At 43.9% G+C, this 20,642-nt stretch overlaps 1 protein-coding gene across 2 annotated transcripts in view; it reads right to left on the reverse strand.

Annotated features, from left to right (window-relative positions):
* The window catches only part of LOC119964436 (dihydropyrimidine dehydrogenase [NADP(+)]-like), a 918,190-nt gene that overhangs the window by 827,197 nt on the left and 70,351 nt on the right, over window positions 1-20,642 (reverse strand). Inside the window, exon 1 of one of the 2 annotated variants that reach the window (XM_038793914.1) lies at window positions 15,493-15,618. The exons of the other annotated variant lie outside the window; for it this stretch is intronic. The gene's annotated coding sequence lies outside the window, so the exon portion shown is untranslated. Of the gene's footprint in view, window positions 1-15,492; window positions 15,619-20,642 lie in introns of those variants that run through there. 2 annotated transcript variants of the gene reach the window in all.

A 20,642-nucleotide genomic window follows, 5' to 3' on the forward strand; every position in this document is an offset into this window, starting at 1 on the left:
ATTTGGCACCGTCTGAGGCGGCTGGAGTGGCATGAACCACTCCAGCGCCATGAATCTGTCGTACCCAGGCCCGGTTCGCGCCATCATGAAACACGACGGCGTTCACAACGGCGCAAACACGTGGGCCCAATATTGGAGAATCGCCCCTGTATGTTTTCACAAAGAGATAGATATAGTTCTTGGGACTAAGGGAATCAATGGGTATTGGGGGAAAGCAGGAACAGGTTACTGAGTTGGATGTTCAGCCATAAAGGGCCGAATGGCCTAACCTGCTTTTATTTGTTATGTTTCTATGTTGACAGGCCTATCTGTAGCTAGGTTTATTTCTCTCACCTCTTTTGAACAAGGTATTGTGGGAGAAGGGTGTTAGGGCAAGCGTTAATCTGGGACAGGGGAAAACAGTACCATCAACAATATATAGAATCACATGATGGTAGACAGTGTTTTGAAGAGTTTGGAGGGAGCCAGCACCCATGTAGGACTGTACCTTGGTGACATATGTTATTACAGATTACCAATAAATCGTTTATGTTCAACTAAACAAGCCTCCAGATGGCTTACTGAGACAACAAACAGCCTTACAACATGATGGCATTAAAGAATGGATCCTGAAGTCCCAGAGAAGCTGGAGAAGGATTCCAAATGGCGGCACGGTAGCACAGTAGTTAGTACTGTTGCTTCACAGCGCCAGGATCCCAGGTTCGATTCCCAGCTCGGGACTCATTGTCCGTGCGGAGTCTGCACGTTCTCGCAGTGTCTGCATGGGTTTCCTCCGAGTGCTCTGGTTTCCTCCCACAAGTCCCAAAAGATGTGCTGTTAGGTAATCTGGACATTCTGAATTCTACCTCTGTGTACCCAGACAGGCGCCGTAATAATAATATAATAACCTTTTATTGTCACAAGCATGAAGTTACTGTGAAAAGCCTCTAGTCGCCACATTCCGGTACCTGTTCGGGTAAGCTGGTACAGGAATTGAACCCGCACTGCTGGCCTTGTTCTGCATCACAAACCAGCTGTCTAGCCCACTGAGCTAAACCAGCACGGTAACTTCATTGCAGTGTTAATGTAAGCCTACTTGTAGCAATAAAGATTTCCAAAAAAAATAATTAAAATTCTCAAAAGCATAAAAAAACTAAAGAAACTTAAGCCTGACTGAGAGTGAAATGTGCTTTAATTGAGGACACAGTTGGATATTGCCTAAAAAGTTATATTGCAAATGTGCGGCTGAAGGACTCCACCAGGGACTGTGGAGATCCTTTACAGACTTGATCAAATGCAGAGTCAAAGGACCGAGCTAGATCACAAAAGGCTGAACAAAATTCAAATGAAAGGGAAAAAAGCTGGAAGGCAGCAGAAGAATTATCCACTGTGCAGATGAAAAGCCGGACCTGATTGAATGCAGAGGTAGAGTCAAGGGACCTGGCCAGATCACAGAAGGCTGAGCAAAGTTTTTTTTTAAAAGGCTGAAAGGCAGAAAAGTAATTCACTGTGCAGATGAAAAGAAGAATCCGAGTAAATGTAAAGGCAAAGAACCTAGCCAGATCACAAATCGTGTGAGTAAAATACAGTAAAAAGCAGAAATGACCTTAAAATCGGTAGCAATCAGGTGAGCCCATCCAGAGCACAGCTGAAAGGAATCTGCAGCAACGGGCCCATTGCTGACACCATAACACACAGTGGCTGAACTCAATGGAATGAAAGAAACGTTTTTAAACAGGCAGTTTTTAAAAATCACCTCCCATTTGATTCCCATACTTAAAAAAATCAAATTGATGGCTGAAACCTCTCTTTTTAAGGTTATCTGTGAAGAGAATAATGTGAAGAAAACAGCCCCAACAGAACAATGGGACCTGCCAGTACCCAGCAAGCACAGGAAGATAAAGAAAGAAGTAAAGAAGGGAACGAAAGGATGGAACAAAAGAAATGGCAGTTGTGGAGGGCGGGCGGGTAGAATGGGTGGAAAGCAAAGACTGTATTGTTGATGTATTTGGGTAGGAACTTGAGGAGAGGTGCAATGTATTCGTGATTAGGCAGTGAAAGGGTTAATGTGGGATTAGGGAAACGGAACTGCCCACAATACGATGTGGAAAGTCACATGATAGCCTGTGTGAGAGAGAGTCTTCAGGAACCGGCATGGAGACAGCGTAGCTTGGCCATGTATATATGGTTATGAGTCACCACAACAAGGTTTATGTTCAATCATACAATCCTCCAGACCACTCACTGAGACACCACAAAACCTTTCAACAGGTATAACATCTGGAATCCTCCTGCCCTCTGGAACACCCCATATTTAAGAAGGATTAGAAAACCAGATCCTTCATAATTTCCCTCAGCCTATCTGGACAGTGTTTTGTCCATTTTGAGCACAACCGACCTTTGAATTACCTCCTCTTTATTTTAATTATATCCTATTTCTGTACTGCTTCCTCCTTTGCTGTGACATTGGCAGCATCCTCCTGGTTAAAAAAGACAGATGGGAACAACGATTTCTGCCTCCACAAGACCACCTCTTTTACGTTCCCTGGATTGACCCTACCCTTCATTTGTCTACCTTTTTAAGATTCATGAGTTTATAACAGAATTGTGGGTTCTCTTTTCTGTTAGCATCTTATCTATTTTTTTTTCTCAGTTCTTGCCTGTGTTTTTTGTATTCAGCTTGGTTCTCTAATGAAGTTTGAACCTGACATTTATTATAAGCCTCTTTTTCGATTTCATTTTTATCTCTACATCTTTAATCATATACGGCGCTCTGGCATTGGATACCCTTCCTTTCTCCACTCCCCCCACCACTCCGTGCCCGTGCCGCCCCCCCCCCCCCCCTCAGCAATGTGTCTAGCCTATATCCAAACTATCTCCTCTTTGAAGGACCACTTTTTGATTATTTACTGTTTTTCCTGCCAATCTTGAACTCCAATGCACTCACTTGCCTCATGAAACCATCACTGATCGTCATAAAAGCCCATCTGGTTCACTAAAGTCCTTCACGGTAGCATGGTGGTTAGCATCAATGCTTCACAGCTCCAGGGTCCCAGGTTCGATTCCCGGCTGGGTCACTGTCTGTGTGGAGTCTGCACGTCCTCCCCGTGTGTGCGTGGGTTTCCTCCGGGTGCTCCGGTTTCCTCCCACAGTCCAAAGATGTGCGGGTTAGGTGGATTGGCCATGCTAAATTGCCCGTAGTGTAAGGTTAATGGGGGGATTATTGGGTTACGGGTATACGGGTTACGTGGGTTTAAGTAGCTCGGCACAACATCGAGGGCCGAAGGGCCTGTTCTGTGCTGTACTGTTCTATGTTCTATGTTCTAAGTCTGTCACCCTTACCTGGTCTGGCCTACCTGTGACTCCAGATCCACAGTATTGTGGTTGACTCTTAACTGCCCTCTGGAATAGAAGGAGGCCATTCGGCCCATTGAGTCTGCACCGGCTCTTCGAAAGAGCACCCTACACAAGGTTAACACCTGCCACCCTATCCCCATAACCCAGTAACCCCACCCAACACTAAGGGCAATTTTGGACACTAAGGGCAATTTATCATGGCCAATCCACCTAACCTGCACATCTTTGGACTGTGGGAAGAAACCGGAGCACCCGGAGGAAACCCACGCACACACGGGGAGGATGTACAGACTCCGCACAAACATCACCCAAGCCGGAATCAAACCTGGGACCCTGGAGCTGTGAAGCAATTGTGCTATGGTGTGACAAAGACAGGTATGATGGCACGGTGGTTAGCCCTGCTGCTTTACAACGCTGAGAACCCGGTGTCGATCCCGGCCCTGGGTCACTGACCTTGTGGATTTTGCACATTCTCCCCATGTCTGCGTAGGTCTCTTCCCCACAACCCAAAGATGTGCAGGGTAGGTGGATTGGTCATGCTAAATGGCCCCTTAATTGAAAAAAAAAATAATTGAGCATGCTAAATTTTTTATAAAGCCCTTGCTGGCAATGTCCAGATCCCATGAAAGAATAGATCTTAAAAAGTGGAGTATTTTCACGTTATTTTAAACCGACAGCCACTGCTGGAGTTTCAAATGCCAGGAACATTTGAAGAAAGCCATCCTGAATCAATCAAATTTAATTATTTTACATACAATGCAGTGAAAGTAGCTTTCCTCGAGGTAATGCGTCAAAAGGGTATTTACAAGATCTACTGGTGGCAGTATAAGCAGCTTTTCCCTTTACGATCAGTAACTGCAGCTCGCTATTATTTGCCCTTCATAGATTAGTCTACAGCAGAAGGTAAGTAGCTCTCCAAACTGAAATATTTTAGGATCTTTGCCATTTCTGTCCACCTTTTCTTGTTCACAGAGGCCCCGGTTGAACCATTTTAAGTTTGATAGTGTTGAGCATCTGGTTTCCTGGGCTGTGTTTGAAATACTCAGTCAAAGCTTGCAGATTACATATTTATAGCTAAAGAGGAGACAGCTAGTACAGTCACCATCAATCATTGGGAAATGTTTTCTGCATTCTATTTAAATAAAGCAATGTAATAAATCTAAAAGGGGAGAAAATCTTGAACCTTGCTTTTAAAATTGAGGCAGAACAATTTACTTCTCTCACACATGTTGCATCAGATGTTGGTAACAGAAGGAAATAAATAAATGCAACATGGTGAGAGAACAAAGCTAGTTCAAGAAAAATTGGCTTGAACTTGCTCAAAACATAATTAGTGTTTTTTAAAATATTTCCTTCTTTTGTCTCTAATCCAAGAAATAAAATAGTCAATTTGTTGAAGGGAATAAATCTCTTTAATTACACATAAATAGCTTCAGGAGTCCAGAAGTTTAGATAACCATTTGTCCTCACGTGTACAGAATGAATGCACATGTAATTGTGGCCTGTTAATGGATGAGAGTAGTTGATTGGAAGGATAGTGGTAGCAATTGTTTGGTCAGGATGTGGAAGGTGAATTTTAACCTCACCCAAAATGGTATTCCAACGCCAGCACAGTGGTTACATCGCTACCTGAAGTCAGTGTCAAGAGGCCGTTTCTGAGTTGACCCCCAATGGCCTCTTCAAAGCCAGTTGCTGGTGTGCATATATGGGTGGGGCATGCACAGCATAGGAGCAGAAGTAGTCCATTCAGACCATTTAACGTGCTCTGCCATTCAAATTTATCACGGCCGAGCATCTACTTCTGCACCATTTTTCCCCACTATCCCATATACCTTGATGCCATCAGTATTGAAAAAACTATTGGCCGGGATTCTCTGTTGACGCTGTTATAAACCCCGTCGCGTTTCTCGACGACGTCAACATGGCCTCAGGAGAAACGACTCTGACCCCTACAGGGGGCCAGCATGGCACTGGAGTGACCCAAGCCACTCCAGCTGCCGATCCCCAGCGTCAGATGGGTGCCACGAGTCTGCGCATGTGCAGTGGGGCCGGCGCCAATGCACGCATGTGCAGCAGGACGGGCGCCAATGCGTGCATGCGCCATGGCTCCCTTCTCTGCGCCAGCCTCGTCGCAACATGGCTTGGGCTACAGGGGCCGGCACGGAACAAAAGAGCCCCCAGCCCGAAAGGCCAGCCGCCGATCGGTGGGCCCCGATTGCGGGCCAGGCCACAGTGGAGGCCTCCACCGGGATCGCAACTTGGATCCGATCTACCCTCCTCTCTCTCTCTGGTCCAACCTGCAAACAACACCCCCCCCCCCCCCCATTTCCAGTCTGGCACCAACACCTCCACCTCCCCCCCCCCCAATCTCCGGCTGATCACCCACTCCCACCTCCCTGCACCATTTCAACACCCACTTCCCCTCCCCTCCCTGACCAACGTACCTTTTATTTGTCCCTTTAAAGTTAGTGCTGTAAAAACCAGTATTTCTCACTTTTCTGCCACTCAGGTACTCCATTTCGATGCAGCTGGGGGCACGCTTCGCTGCTGCTGTCTCGCCCAGCCTGAACAAGGAAGTTTTGTAATCTCAGCCGAGCAAGTCTGTCGAGAGTGGCAATCCGCCGAAGATTGCCACTCTGAGAAAGCTACGCACCAATATTTGTGTGTTATGCATAGATTCTGTGTAGGTAAGGTAAGCTGTCTGTGCGTGTACAAGGTGAAGAAAAGGAGAGATTTTCAGAGTCAAATTGTCTTTGGCGTATACAAGGAGTGAAACAGTAAAGTTATTACCTCTTTATATTTGTAATGAGGTCTTATGGTGGGTTTAGTTTACAGGTAGGTTGAACATTTAGATTAAGGGGTTAAGTGTTGACATTGTGTAATTATTGCATACTTAAGAGCTTCAAAGGAGAAAAAGAAGGAACATTTGCAGCTTACAGGAGTCGTGAGTAAACAGGGGCAGACATTTTATTAAAAATTGTATTAATCCAAAAATAGAGGTAATATAGGAGAAGGAAAGGTCCTAATATTTCGGAAACCCAATTTTAAAGGATTTTGTGAAAGCAAACATGAAAGTCCAAAACACTATTTCTGAGGACAGGTTTTCAGTTAGAGTGGAATTCCGGTGGGGGTAACCCACTGAAGACCAGCTTCTTTGTGTTGGAGTTTGCTGAAAAACTGGGAAAGACGGGAATGGAGAAAAGCAACTTGTGAAGCTGTTTTTCTGAATCTGCTTTTGGAAAACTACTTCAGCGCGTATGGTTCTGAGAAGTCGGAGAATGTACTTCTGTATGCAATGAAAAGAAATTCCTTGATTTGGGTACATTTCCTGGGCTTTACAGTTTAGCTGTTGCCAAAAAGTTCATTTCATTGTGTACCTTTTGTAAGGCATTTTTGGGATAACCTTGTGAGATCTTCGCTAACTATGTCTTTATAATAATAATAATCTTTATTATTGTCACAAATAGGCTTACGTTAATACTGCAATGAAGTTACTGTGAAAGTCCCCCCGTCGCCTGATCAGGTACACGGAGGGAGAATTCAGAATGTCCAATTCACCTGACAACACGTTCTCGGGACTTGTGGGAGGAAACCGGAGCAAACCCACGCAGACATGGGGAGAATGTGCAGACTCCGCACAGACAGTGACCCAAGCCGGGAATTGAACCTGGGACCCTGGCGCTGTGAAGTAGCAGTGCTAACCACTGTGCTACCTTTTGTGCGTTTTATCTTTTCTTTGCAGGAATATTTTTAATCCTTCAAATTTTAGAAGTCATCACTGGAGTTCTGTGCTTTTGTGTTCAGTAGCTATCCCACCACATTACTACAATACAAAAAAATGGATCATGATCAGCCAACACAGATTTCAATCTGAGAGCTGACTGGCTCAACATAACACCAGCTCATTCAGCATTTGGAGATGTATATCATCTGATCCAGGGAATTTATTAACCTTCAATCCAATTAATTTCCAAGTACTACCTCTTTAATAATACTAATTTCTTTCAGTTCCTCATTTTCACAAGTCCCTCAGCTCCCTAGTATTTCTGGGAGAGTTTTTGTATCTTCTTCTGTGAAGACAGACACTAAAGTAATTGTTCAGCTTCTCCACCATTTCCCTATTCTCCATTATATTCTCCAATCTATATTATTCTCCATTATCAGCAAAGAATAAAATGTGAATACCTGAATTATGACACTCACCTTTGTATCTGATCTGCTGTGAATTGAAGCCTAGGATCTGTGAATCAATCTCAGAACTGCAAGAAGGTGTGATGACTTTCATTTTAATTAGAGTCTGGGAAAGTGGATTTTCAGTGTTAAAAAAGTTGTGTTCGGTAACTCAAAAGGGATTTTTGAACTTTGATCAGATTAATTCACTAATTTAACTTGTAGCCAGCTGAACTGATGTAAACTGCAGGTAATGCCAGTAAGCAGAAACAAATCTATTCTTTTTGTTGCCATAATGAATTGCTGGTAGCACATTTAATAAAAGAGCCATTTATTTGCAAGTAGGTGAATGGAGTGAATATTTGCAGACTGAAAGAGGCATCACTGCTTCACGGGTAAAACCCCCATTTTCCTGAAAAACACTTTGGTGCTCCACATAAAAACAGTTAAACATCATAGTCTAAAAACTCATTTTTAAAAGTGCAGAAACAGAGCTGGATGTCTTGCATTTTCTTTAGATTTATCAGAAGGGGGGCTCTCTGTAAATTCCTGGTTTCCGAGCAGCCTATGTGATATGGTATGCAAATACCATAGTGCAAGGTGGTAAAAGCATCTCGGCTCTCCTTGACAGTAAAGCAGGGTGTATTTAAGCTGAAAATCTCTTCACAAGAGGTTCTTACAAAGGGCAACTGTCCGAATGAAACCTTATTTTGTATTTTCTTGGTTTTATAATATTAAGTAGCTTGTACTTTCTTTGCTGTATTACTTCATATTTCCATTTAATTATAAACATGTTAACAGATGTAGTCTGGTCTGAGTTCATATTCGCCATTGTATTGTGTGTAGGGCAATTGTGAATGCACTGGGTACATTTTTCAGTGGGTTTCTGAAGGTTACAGTTCCCCAATTGTAGGGAGTGAGGGGCGCTCATGGGAAATGCTATTGAGCCATTAAGAGAAATTACAGTTATACAAAAGACCCAAGATTGTAACAGAAGGTTATGTGGAGGTGGAAGGTAGCTGCAGATTTTCTCCATCTCTGTAGGAGCATATGGGAGAGTGCCATCTGTTTGATTGCTGCATTTACCCTGTTCTTGACTTACTAGGAAAGAGGTTGCAAGAGCTTTTTCTTTTCCTTCAGCTTGTCAAGTTTCAGTCGCAAAGTTGGCAAGTCTTTATAAATGTAGCCACTCATGAAATATCATTAAAAACCACCATAAAACATTAAATGGGTGTTCAGTCTGTGTCACTCATTTTAATCTAAAATCTCAACCCAACAATATTACTTCCTTGCATTTTTCTATGTCTTCTGAAAGAGGATTCTTCAGATCTCCTCGGGTATGATTTCTGTAACATGTCCTGTACCTACTACAGCTCCTGGCTGGAATTCTACAGTCATCAGGATTCACTTTTCCCGCTGGGAGTGCACCTTCGCCAGTGGGATTTGCAGCAGCCTGGGATGGCTTCAATAAGAAATCCCATTGACAAGTGGCAGGAGCACAGTATCCAGCCACCAGCGTGCCACCGAGACACAAGCGGTTTGCGGGGGGTGGGGGTGGCAGAGAATCCAGCCTACTGCCTGTTACTAATGGACCGGGTGTACATTGGGTTCAGTGGCAGAGGTATTGATCAAGTTAGTGCCTCTGTCCAAGATGGTATTGTACTTTGTGAGTGGTTTGTCTATGCCCATCGAGATGAGTGCTGCTGGATACATAGCTGTGGAGGAGACTATGCAACCTTTACCCTGCTTCAACCCTCAGCTTGCTCATGTCCGGGCCTAGCTGGCGTTGATCCAGGGACATCCTGTTGTGTAAACTTTACCACTGCTTGGCGCTTAGCTGGCAGAATTGTCACCGATCAATTGTCAGTCTCAGCCTGGATGCTTTCCAAGCTGACATTGACTGCTTTATCTTCAAAGTCCGTGAATAGAGGTAAAGACTAATTGTCAGAAAACAGCCACCCAGGCTTTGAGCAGAAAAATGGTGACAATGAAAAAAACTGAAGATAATGGAGTCAAGGATGTTTCCTCAGAAAACCCCTGCAATGATTCCCGCAACGGTTGGCCATAGAAATCTTCTTTTGGATTCGATATAACTCTGGTCAATGGAGTGAATTCCTTTTGGCACAATCGCCCCTTCCATTGACCACTTATCCTCCAACATCTTAGTGCTATACTCAACCAGGTGCTGCCTTGTGGCCAAACGCTTTAGTAAGTCTAAGCAAACCTGAAGTGAGCATTAGTGAGTAGGTGATACTTGATGACTCATTCCCTCACTTGGAAAGCAAACAATAGAACGGTAATTGGTTGGTCAGATTAGGTGATCTGATTTCTTCTAAGTAGGACACACCTCATCAATCCCATAGCAAGTATAAAGATTCAAGAGTTCTTAAAATAATTTTTAAACTCTCAAAAAATGTCCCTATTATATAATTCAGAAGGCGTTCAACAAGGTCTCACAAAGCAGTTTACTATAGAACACTACAGCGCAGTACGGGCCCTTCGGCCCTCGATGTTGCGCCGACCTGTGAAACCATCTGAAGCCTATCTGACCTACACTATTCCATTTTCATCCATATGTCTATCCAGTGACCACTTAAATGCCCTTAAAGTTGGCGAGTCTACTACCGTTGCAGGCAGGGCGTTCCACACCCCTACTACTCTCTGAGTAAAGAAACTGCCTCTGACATCTGTCCTATATCTATCACCCCTCAATTTAAAGCTATGTCCCCACTATGTACAGTTAAAGCGGATGGGATTGCAGGTAGTATCTCGAGATGGACAGAAAGCTGGTTAGCAGATAGGAAGCAAAAAGTTGGAATAAATGGGTCTTTTCCCGATTGGCAGGCAGTGACGAGTGGGGTATCGTAGGGATCTCTTCTAGGACCCCAACTGTTCACATTACATATTAATGATTTGTACGAGGGAACTAAATGTAGTTTTTCCAAATTTGCAGATGATACAAAATTGGGTGGGAGAGTGAACTGCAAGGATGCTTCAGCGGGATTTGGACAGGCTGAGGGAGTGGACATAAGCATGGTAGGTGCAGTATAATGTACATAAATGTGAAGTTATCCAATTCGGTAGCAAAAATAGGAAGGCACATTATTATTTGAATGGGTGTAAATTGAGAGAGGCGGATACTCAGCGAGACCTTGGTATCCTCGTGCATCAATCGCTGAAAGTCAGTGCGCAGGTACAACAGGCAGTAAAAACGGAAATGGTATGTTGGCCTTCATAGCGATAGGATTTAAGATTAGGAATAGGGATGTTTTACTACAATTTTGTAGGGCACTGGTGAGGCCACACCTCGAGCATTGTGTCTAGTTTTGGTGTCCTTATCTGAGAATGTTCTTGTTGTGGAGGGAGTGCAGCAAAGATTTGCCAGGCTGATTCCAGGGATGGCAGGACTGTTATACAAGGAAAGATTAAATTGATTAGAACTATGTTCATTGGAGTTTAGAAGAGTGCGTGGGGGATCTCATAGAAACTAAAAAATTCTAACAGGATTAGACGGGGTAGATTCAGAAAGAATGTTCTCGATGGTGGGGGAGTCCAGAACTAGGGGTCATAATTAAAGGATAAGGGGTAAACCTTTTTTGGACTGAGGTGAGGAGATATTTCTTCACCCAGAGAGTGGTGAATCTGTGGAATTCATTACCACAAAAAGTAGTTGAGGTGAAAACTTTGTATAATTTCAAGAAGGAAATAGACATCGCTCTTGGGCTAAGGGGATCAAGGGATATGGGAGGGAAGTTGGGATCGGAGTATTGAACGATCATCAGCCATGATCATAATGAATGTCAGAGCAGACTAGAAGAGATGTATGGCCTCCTTCTGCTTCTATTTTCTATCTACGTTTCTATGTTATACTCCTTCAGTATTCACCAAAGAGAAGGAATTGGTGGATGTTGAGTCTGGAGAAGGGTGTGTAGATAACCTGGGTCAATTGAGATCCAAAAAGACGAGGTGTTGGGCGTCTTGAAAAATATTAATGTGGATAAGTCCCCAGGGCCTGATGGGATCTGCCCCAGAATACTGAAGGAAGCAAGAGAGGAAATTGCTGAGGCCTTGACAGAAATCTTTGGATCCTCACTGGCTTCAGGTGATGTCCCAGAGGACTGGAGAATAGCCAATGTTGTTCCTTTGTTTAAGAAGGGGAGCAAGGATAATCCAGGGAACTACAGGCCAGTGAGCCTTACATCAGTGATAGGGAAATTACTGGAGAGAATTCTTCGAGACAGGATCTACTCCCATTTGGAAACAAGGAGTCGTATTAGCGAGAGGCAGCACGGTTTTGTGAAGGGGAGGTCGTGTCTCACTAACTTGATAAGAGTTTTTCAAAGAGGTCACCATAGGTAGGGTGATGGATGTTGTCTATATGGACTTCAGTAAGGCCTTTGACAAGGTCCCTCATGGTAGACTGGTACAAAAGGTGAAGTCACACGGGATCAGAGGTGAGCTGGCAAGATGGATACAGAACTGGCTAGGTCAGAGAAGGCAGAGTAGGAGTGGAAGGGTGCTTTTCTAATTGGAGGGCTGTGACTAGTGGCATTCCACAGGGATCAGTGCTGGGACCTTTGCTCTTCGTAGTATATAGAAATGATTTGGAGGAAAACGTAACTGGTATGATTACTACGTTTGCGGACGACACAAAGGTTGGTGGAATTGCAGATAGCGATGAGGACTGTCAGAGGATACAGCAGGATTTAGATCATTTAGAAACTTGGGCGCCGAGATGGCAGATGGAGTTTAATCTGGACAAATGTGAGGTAATGCATTTTGGAAGGTCTAGTACAGGTAGGGAATATACAGTGAATGGTAGAACCCTCAAGAGTACTAACAGTCAGAGAGATCTTGGTGTACAGGTCCACAGGTCACTGAAAGAGGCAACATAGGTGGAGAAGGCCTTCATTGGCCGGGGCATTGAGTATAAAAATTGGCAAGTCATTGTGCAGCTGTATAGAACCTTAGTTCGGCCACACTTGGAGTAAAGTTTTCAATTCTGTTCACCACACTACCAGAAGGATGTGCAGGCTTTAGCGATGATGTGGAGATGCCATCGTTGGACTGGGGTGAGCACAGCAAGAAGTCTTACAACACCAGGTTAAAGTCCAACACGTTTGTTTCAAACACGAGCAGTGCTCCGAAAGCTTGTGTTTGAAACAAACCTGTTGGACTTTAACCTGGTGTTGTAAGACTTCTTACTAGGGTTTAGAGAGGGTGCAGAAGAGATTTATCAGGATGTTGCCTGGTATGGAGGACATAAGCTGTGAGGAGAAGTTGAAAAAACTCAAGTTTGTTCTCACTGGAACGAAGGAGATTGAGGGGCGACCTGATATAGGTCTACAAAATTATGAGAGGCATAGACAGAGTGGATAGTCAGAGGCTTTTCCCCAGGGTCGAGCGGTCAATTACTAGGGAGCATAGGTTTAAGGTGCGAGGGGCAAGGTTTAGAGGAGATGTAGGAGGCAAGTTCTTTTACACAGAGGGTAGTGGGTGCCTGGAACTCGCTGCGGAGGAGGTGATGGAAGCAGGGACGATAGTGACGTTTAAGGGGCATCTTGACAAACACATGAGTGCGATGGGAATAGAGGGATACGGACCCCGGAAGTGTAGAAGATTTTAGTTCAGACGGGCAGCATGGCCGGCGCAGTCTTGGAGGACCGAAGAGCCTGTTCCTGTGCTGTACTTTTCTTTGTTCTTTGTTACTTCATGTAATTAAATGACCCGATGATGTATTGTTTCTCATTAAAAAATTATGCACCATCTCCGAATGTTCAACTTTTCAAATTTCTATTTCGTGGCCTGGGTTTTCCGGCCCCACCCACGTGCGGTATCTTCCAGTCCCCCCAAAGTCAACGGGGATTTTAATGGATCACCATATCCACTGCGCCGTTCTAACCTGCTCTGACCCCGGCGGGACCTCGGTTGTGGCCTGGCCCGCGATCGGGGCCCACCGATCGGCGAGCCGGCTTCGGTGGCTGGGAGCCTCCTTTCCGACACGCCGGCCCCTATGGTCCTGCGCCATGTTGCATTGGGGCCGGCGCGTTGAAGGAGGCCACTGCGCATGCGCGCGTTGATGCCGGTGCCACTGCGTATGTCCTCCTTGGCGCCGGCACAACTGCGCATGCACGGATCCCGCGGCACACAGTTCGCGCCGGGATCTGCAGCTGGAGAGGTGCACTCTGTAGGGGCCAGAATTAGTTGTGGGAGCGGCCCGTTCACACCATCGTAAAACGCGTTGCCGTTTACGCCGGCGTATACACTCTGCCGCGGGATTGGAAAATCCCGCGCCAATTCATTTTGTTCAATTAAGGGGCAATTTAGCATCGTCAATCCACCTACCCTGCACATCTTTGGGTTGTAGGGGTGAAACCCACACAAACATGGGAAAAATGTGCAAACTCCACACGGGCAGTGATCTAGGGCCGGGGTCGAACCTTGGACCTCGGCGCCGTGAGGCAGCAGTGCTAACCACTGCGCCACCATGCTGCCCCAAAAACTGCTAAGTCTCACAACGAACAGCTTAAATACTCTTTTAACTATGTGGTAATTCTTAATGACTGTCAATCAATCTCACTTTCCCAATAAATGAACAATGAAAGGTGTGGCATTTCAATGAAAGGTGTGGTTGTTAATTGTTGCTGATGATGTTAAAAATGTCAAGTTTTATATTTTTTTCTCCTTTCTGCCCCTTTTCACTCTCTCTCTCTCTCTGTGTCAAATCAGAATTTTCCCCTCTTTCTGTGCCTGGTTCTACATTTAATTCACCCATTCTGATTCATCTTCCTTCCCAATCCTCCTGCTGTTCGTTTTTCAATTTTTAAATCTCATTGATTGAGGAGACACAGTTCTTACCCAGTGACCTTCGCCACTCCTTTAACAGCCCATACTTCCAGCAGCTTTGCAGACAAACATTTTTAATAATCTAAACTTGCACAGAACCAACTAACTGACAAGACATGCCACAATGTACAATCCTCCAGCAAAATCTCGGCCGACTTGAACTGGTTTAGCACTGGGCTAAATCGCTGGCTTTGAAAGCAAACCAAGGCAGGCCAGCAGCACGGTTCAATTCCCGTACCAGCCTCCCCGAACAGGCACCGGAATGTGGCGACTAGGGGCTTTTCACAGTAACTTCATTTGAAGCCTACTTGTGACAATAAGCGATTTTAATTTCATTCATTTCATTTTTCATTTTCCAACATACCTCCCACATGAAATACCTAATTAAAAGATAGATAAACATCAATAAAACTTCCAGAGAAAAAGATGAAACAGATCAGGTGGTGAAGAGGGATAGAAAAGCCATGCTCGACTGGAATCTGGGTTTAATATCAAGGCAGAACATTGGAATGAAAACCTCGGCACACGTTAGCTGGAATGAACCCACGGAAAATGAGTGTGTTCAAAATAGACCCACTTATGAGTCAGTTCATGTTCTTAGCACAAATCTGGCTGCAATTCAATTCTGGGAGTGAAGTGGGAATCTTATTCCAAAAGGCCAAAGCATGGTTGCAATGTGAAGCAGAATAATCACTAAGTGGGTTGTGAAGCAGAGATTAAAAATCACATATTGCTGGGGCAAGGTAAGGAGTTTAATTCTGTACCAGACTCGTGTAATATTCAACTCAAGAATGTTTCATACTGTCATCAGATGCCAGGAGTGGAAAAGGTAAATTGCTGTGAGAAGGGGTTTCTCAAAACTCAAAGTAAAAAAATGACACACAAAATATTAGTGGTCAAAAGGATCGATGCAAGAATAAGAATAAACACAAACTCGTACAAACAATGCCCAGATGACCCTTTAAAAATAGATAAAATATTTGAATTGAGCTTCACTGACAATTTGTACAAATTTCTTTTCTGGTGAATATTCAAGATAGTCATAAAGCTGGATAGGAAATGAATATCAGGAATTTATAGTTTTTACACAATTTCTTTTATAACCTAAAAGTTACAAAAGTATATTTTAGCACCACTTACAGGATTTTCAGTTAGCACAGGACATTGAGTTCAGCTGTGAAGTGTAGATCTATGTAAAGTTGATGACCACAAAGTTCAGCTCCATTACAGCTGAAGGCGCGATGGGTGGTTTGGCACCAAAATGAGTTCTGGCAAGCACGCACTCACTCACTCACTCACTCACTCACTTCTGGCATGGCCTGCAGCAGATGCAATTTTGGTGAGGGTGTTTGCACAAGCATTAGGATGGTATGCCAGACATATGTGGAACAGGCAGATTGTGGCCTCAGCCAGCTTGAAATGCTGATCTGGCCCCAGCACTGACATGTTCAACCTCTTTGCTCTTGCTAATGCCCTCTCTTAAACACAAACAGCTGAACATACTTCCAGCAGTCAGTAGGAACCACCTACTTACAAAATTGAAAGGGATCATTGACTACTTTCAATTTAGTTGTTTACCAATTTCTATTGGTTCTGTTTTGAGTTTGTACAAGTGAAATTGGTTTCTGAACTGGTTAAAGTTGCCAAAGGTGGAAGGCAGTGAGTGGTACTACATGTGCTGAATGCCTTGGGACTGACTTCCAAGAGTTCTCATCAAACCACGTGCTCTCAGTGCTATAGTTACCATCCCATGTGGCTTGTAGCATGTCAGGAAGATTGAACAGAGGTTAAAAGAGAAGAGGACAAGCTGCACACAAAAGGAACAGGAGTTAAGGGAAGAGGTATCAGCGTGAGGCTTAATCCACTCAGTGTCTCCAGGGGGTATTTCTCTTACTGGAACCCAAGCCTGGGGAGTGTGGACACCGTCTGTTTTACAAAGACGCTGGTCATGGAAACCTGCCACCTCCTGTAGACAGAGCTGCTGCTTCAGGACAGGATAAGGATTTTACTGCCAATGAGTGGGAGATGACCATGGCCATGAATTTCCTCTCCTCAGGATCTTCCAGACTACAGTAGGTGACATCTCCAACTGCTGCAAAGGGAAATGACTGACTCTATGCTGGGAGAGATGAGTACATCATGTCCTGTCAGACCAGAGAGAAGCAGGGAGAGCATGTACATGGCTCTGCCAGGATGACAGATTCTCCCGCGGCGCACACATGTGACTTGGCAGGCGCCACGTTTAAATGAAGTTGTGTCCTGCAATCGTGAGGAACCCATCCCCTGTCTGTGCGGTTTGCTCAGCACTTCATGCAGCTGAAAGCTAGGTATCCTGGCAACAGTCAAGATACCTTCATTCTGCGCCAGTCCACTGTTCTGAGTATTTGAGTTTCCGTGACAAAGCAGACGGTGACTGCTATGTGGCATGGGCTATTTACTAACTACCCTGACTCATAAATCCAGTGAGCAACCCACCCATGTCATGAGACCTATGCTACCACACAACATCACTGAGCGTTGGGGTGTCAGAGCATCGTGGTGCTGGAGCATTGGGGTATTGAAGCAATGGTTTTGCAGTCAAGCTCTACAGTATTTGCTGGAGCGTGTATCATGATTTATTGTGATCTGCTGTATCCTGCTTAATCTTGTCATCGCGAGGGAACTGCCTTTGCAACCAACAAAATGGAGAGCTGATGAGGTGGACGGGAGGCAGGAAGAGGAGGCAACCAACATACTACTTTTATGGTGGAGATGTCTGTGACCACCTCATCCAAATATGGTATCAGCGAACAAAATTTTAAATTATCCCCACACCTTATTCGCCCCTGATAGTTATCATTTTTAGCCACAATGTTGAAATGAAAGCCACCACCACAAAACAAATGTTCCAAGCCAACTTTGTTTTAAAAAAAAACAATATTCCATATAATATTCAACTAATTATCCTTGTGCATTTCTTCATTGCCTGGCCTGTGGAGGACAATCCAGTTTTGTGTAGTTATGCGCCACCTTGACTTGAAAGAGAAAGATACTGATCAGTGAGTATGAGAAATGTGTTTAGTTAATGTGGTTGTCACGGTTGAATAGCTGGCAGTGTGTAAGCTGAGAGATGTGGGGCATGCAGCACTGCTAACCAAGCGAGTGTGAGGTAGAGTTGTGAACATGAAATGAGTCATACTTGCGGAGAATGTCAGGAGGTGAGGAAAAGTGAAGTGGTGAATGGAAGACTTGGAATGGAAGGTGGATTTGAAAAGTGCATTCACTTAGTTACTCGTGCAAAGTCATTAAACTTCTTCCTGCACGACATCCAGGTCCTCCAGCCTGCACTGCTTGCATTGACAGTGATAGCTATCAGGTTGCACAGCTTTTCTATTGTCTCTCGTGAGCCCCCTATTTTGACTCTACTTCCTGCTCATGCTTTCTTCCACAACCAGTCCCAGCACCTCATGCCACCAGAGTGCATTTCCCCTTTAAAAAATGCCGACTAACTTTAAATTTGTGCAGATTATCTTTAAGTGAATTAAATGAAGTGGTGCTAGCCTTGCATTAACTTGGGCCAGTAGGGAGGCACTCAGCAACACCTTTAGTGCTGGGTTTCATGCTTTACTTGCTGTTCGCTTTACAATGAATGAACGCTTCCCTCCCACCTCTGTTTTTGAGCCTTATCCAAATTTTCCTTCAGTGTCACGTTACTTATATCAGGTTGCAAAAAAAAATCTGCCTTTTCATTGTCTTTAATTCAAGTGTATAACACATTTATTAAAAATATACACAGCTACTTTCATACAACAGAAAATAGACCTACACTTGTAGTATTAATGGAAATGAAAGGCACTGTACAGGGAGGACTGGAATATGAAAAATAATAAAATGTCAAAATAGTTCTTGAGAAAAAGGAAGTGCAGTCTAATTAAAATTAATAATGTTACATGCTACCAACCACAAGTTCTTCTAATTCTATTTCAATTGTAATGTAAACTGTTATAAAAATTGTAACTTCTAGCATTACAAGGACTTTGCTACCACATAGTTTGGTTACAGAAAATTGCATAAGTGGAATCCAGATAAGTATATAAGGGAGAAATCATCAAGTTCTACCGAAACTGTGAAATGAAGGGTGGGAGAAAGTTCATGTGGAGCATAGAAGTATCAGGTATAGACCAGGTGGGCCAAACGGCCTGTTTCTATGCTGTAAATTTGGCACAATTGTAGTTCTCTTGAGCCTCCTGTCAAAGATTGTAAATGACTTCTTGTTTCTCTCCAGAGGACAAAGTCTATTTTCTGCTCATTCTTCCCCTTTCCACACAACTGCCACGTGTCACTCTTCGCCGTGACAATCAATCTGGTTTTACAAAGAATCTATTTAAACAACAGTCATTCAAAGACAACTCCACATGTCTGGGTGAGTTTCAGTTGGCCACGCTTGGCCATTATATATTTCACGTCTTCCCAATATGGCAAGAAACGTGCCTTCTCAGCATCTCCCTACAAGCACATAAATATGGGAAGGAATTCACTATTTGCAGAAAGTTGGAAAATAAACAAACACACTATGTGATGCCAATAGGTCATGGCTGGTTTCAAACTGCCATGACTTAGTTTGCGCACTCACTTTTTCTCAGATGATGCAGTAGGTTCGATTGCAAGTTCTGGTTCTTAACTGTTACATTGAATGAAGAGATTTTGGAAAGAGGGGATCGAGGTAACACCCCTGCATAGAGCAAGAATCACATGCTAGTTAAATGCTTATACCCTGTGATCTTTATACACTCCAAGGAAGTGAGAGCTGCAGAACTCGCCAGCAAGGTTGTTTACTCGTTCTGGATATCTTTGGCTAGGAGTGGTAACAGTCCTGCTTTTGGGTGAAAGGTTTAATAATTAAGATTGGAAATTAAACAATATTCTGTGTACTGATAGGACAGTGTGCATCTGCAACGTAGAGGAGAGAGCTGTATTAGAATGATCTCCCTGTGAGATCTGTATGCTGCTTTAGAGCAGACTGCTGTTTCAGAGGTTTCTCTGGGGGAGGGCTCTCCATGCTTGTATCGTGAATAAACAATTGTTACCTGTCCCTGGGTCGTCCACCGCAAAGAAGGCATTAGGGTGAATGGGGAGATTTTTTTTTAAATGCTGGATAGAGCTAACATCAACACTCTCCCATTTCTGCTTATCCAGCCATGTCATGTCTTGTACCTCACTTTGGGTAGAACAGTGGTTAGAACTGTTGCTTCACAGCAGTGTATGTTTGGAATCTGCACATTCTCCCCGTGTCTGCGTGGGTTTCCTCCGGGTGCTCCGGTTTCTTCCCACAAGTCCCGAAAGACGTGCTGGTCAGGTGAATTGGACATTTTGAATTCTCCCTCCGTGCATCCAAACAGTGCCAGAGTGTGATGACTAGGGGATTTTCACAGTAACTTCATTGCCGTATTAATGTAAGCCTACTTGTGACAATAATAAAGATTGTTATAAAATTTCTACTGAGAAATTTCAAAATGCAGGATGAAGCTCAAAATTTGCTGCATTCTCAGTCAATATAGCTCAATCAAAATTACTATAACATGCAAAGGTTAGCCTTATACAGAGACTAATTTTCACAAGTCTGTGTGTTCTAACTCCTAATGAGCAGTTCGTAGCTCTGATTCTGGGCTATAAGATGCAGGAGCAGACATCGGCCATTCAGCCCATCAAAAATTTCAAATTTAATAGTTCTGATCAATGGTGGGACAGGTAACAAAAGAAAAGGTAACCAGGAAACCTGCCAGAGGGTCATAACAAAAGACTGTTTCACAAATGGAACCTGCCACCCTAGACTGTTTGACCTATGTAGGAAAAAATGCATCTGTACTTTAATGTGTGGTCCAAAGAAGTAATGTACCAATTGGTGTAAAATTTCCAATAAATCTTAATTCATTCCTTCTCCTACGCGCATTACAAAGGTAATCAACGGCTTGGATTTTTTCTAAAGAAACGTTACTATCAGAATTCCAAACCCACTCATTTTTTCAGAGTTCCACGATTAGTTGGGCAGAAAAATTAAAAGTCGCAAGGATCAATTCATTCTGCTTATCCTTGGAAGGGAATATCAGCAAAGCTGGAACTGATATAAGCAAACAAAGTGCAAAGGGCAGCACGGTAGCATTGTGGATAGCATATTTGCTTCACAGCTCCAGGGTCCCAGGCTCGATTCCAGCTTGGGTCACTGTCTGTGCGGAGTCTGCACATCCTCCCCGTGTGTGTGTGGGTTTCCTCCGGGTGCTCCTGTTTCCTCCCACAGTCCAAAGATGTGCAGG

This window comes from Scyliorhinus canicula, chromosome 4, assembly GCF_902713615.1.
Source record: "Scyliorhinus canicula chromosome 4, sScyCan1.1, whole genome shotgun sequence".
NCBI lineage: Eukaryota > Metazoa > Chordata > Chondrichthyes > Carcharhiniformes > Scyliorhinidae > Scyliorhinus > Scyliorhinus canicula.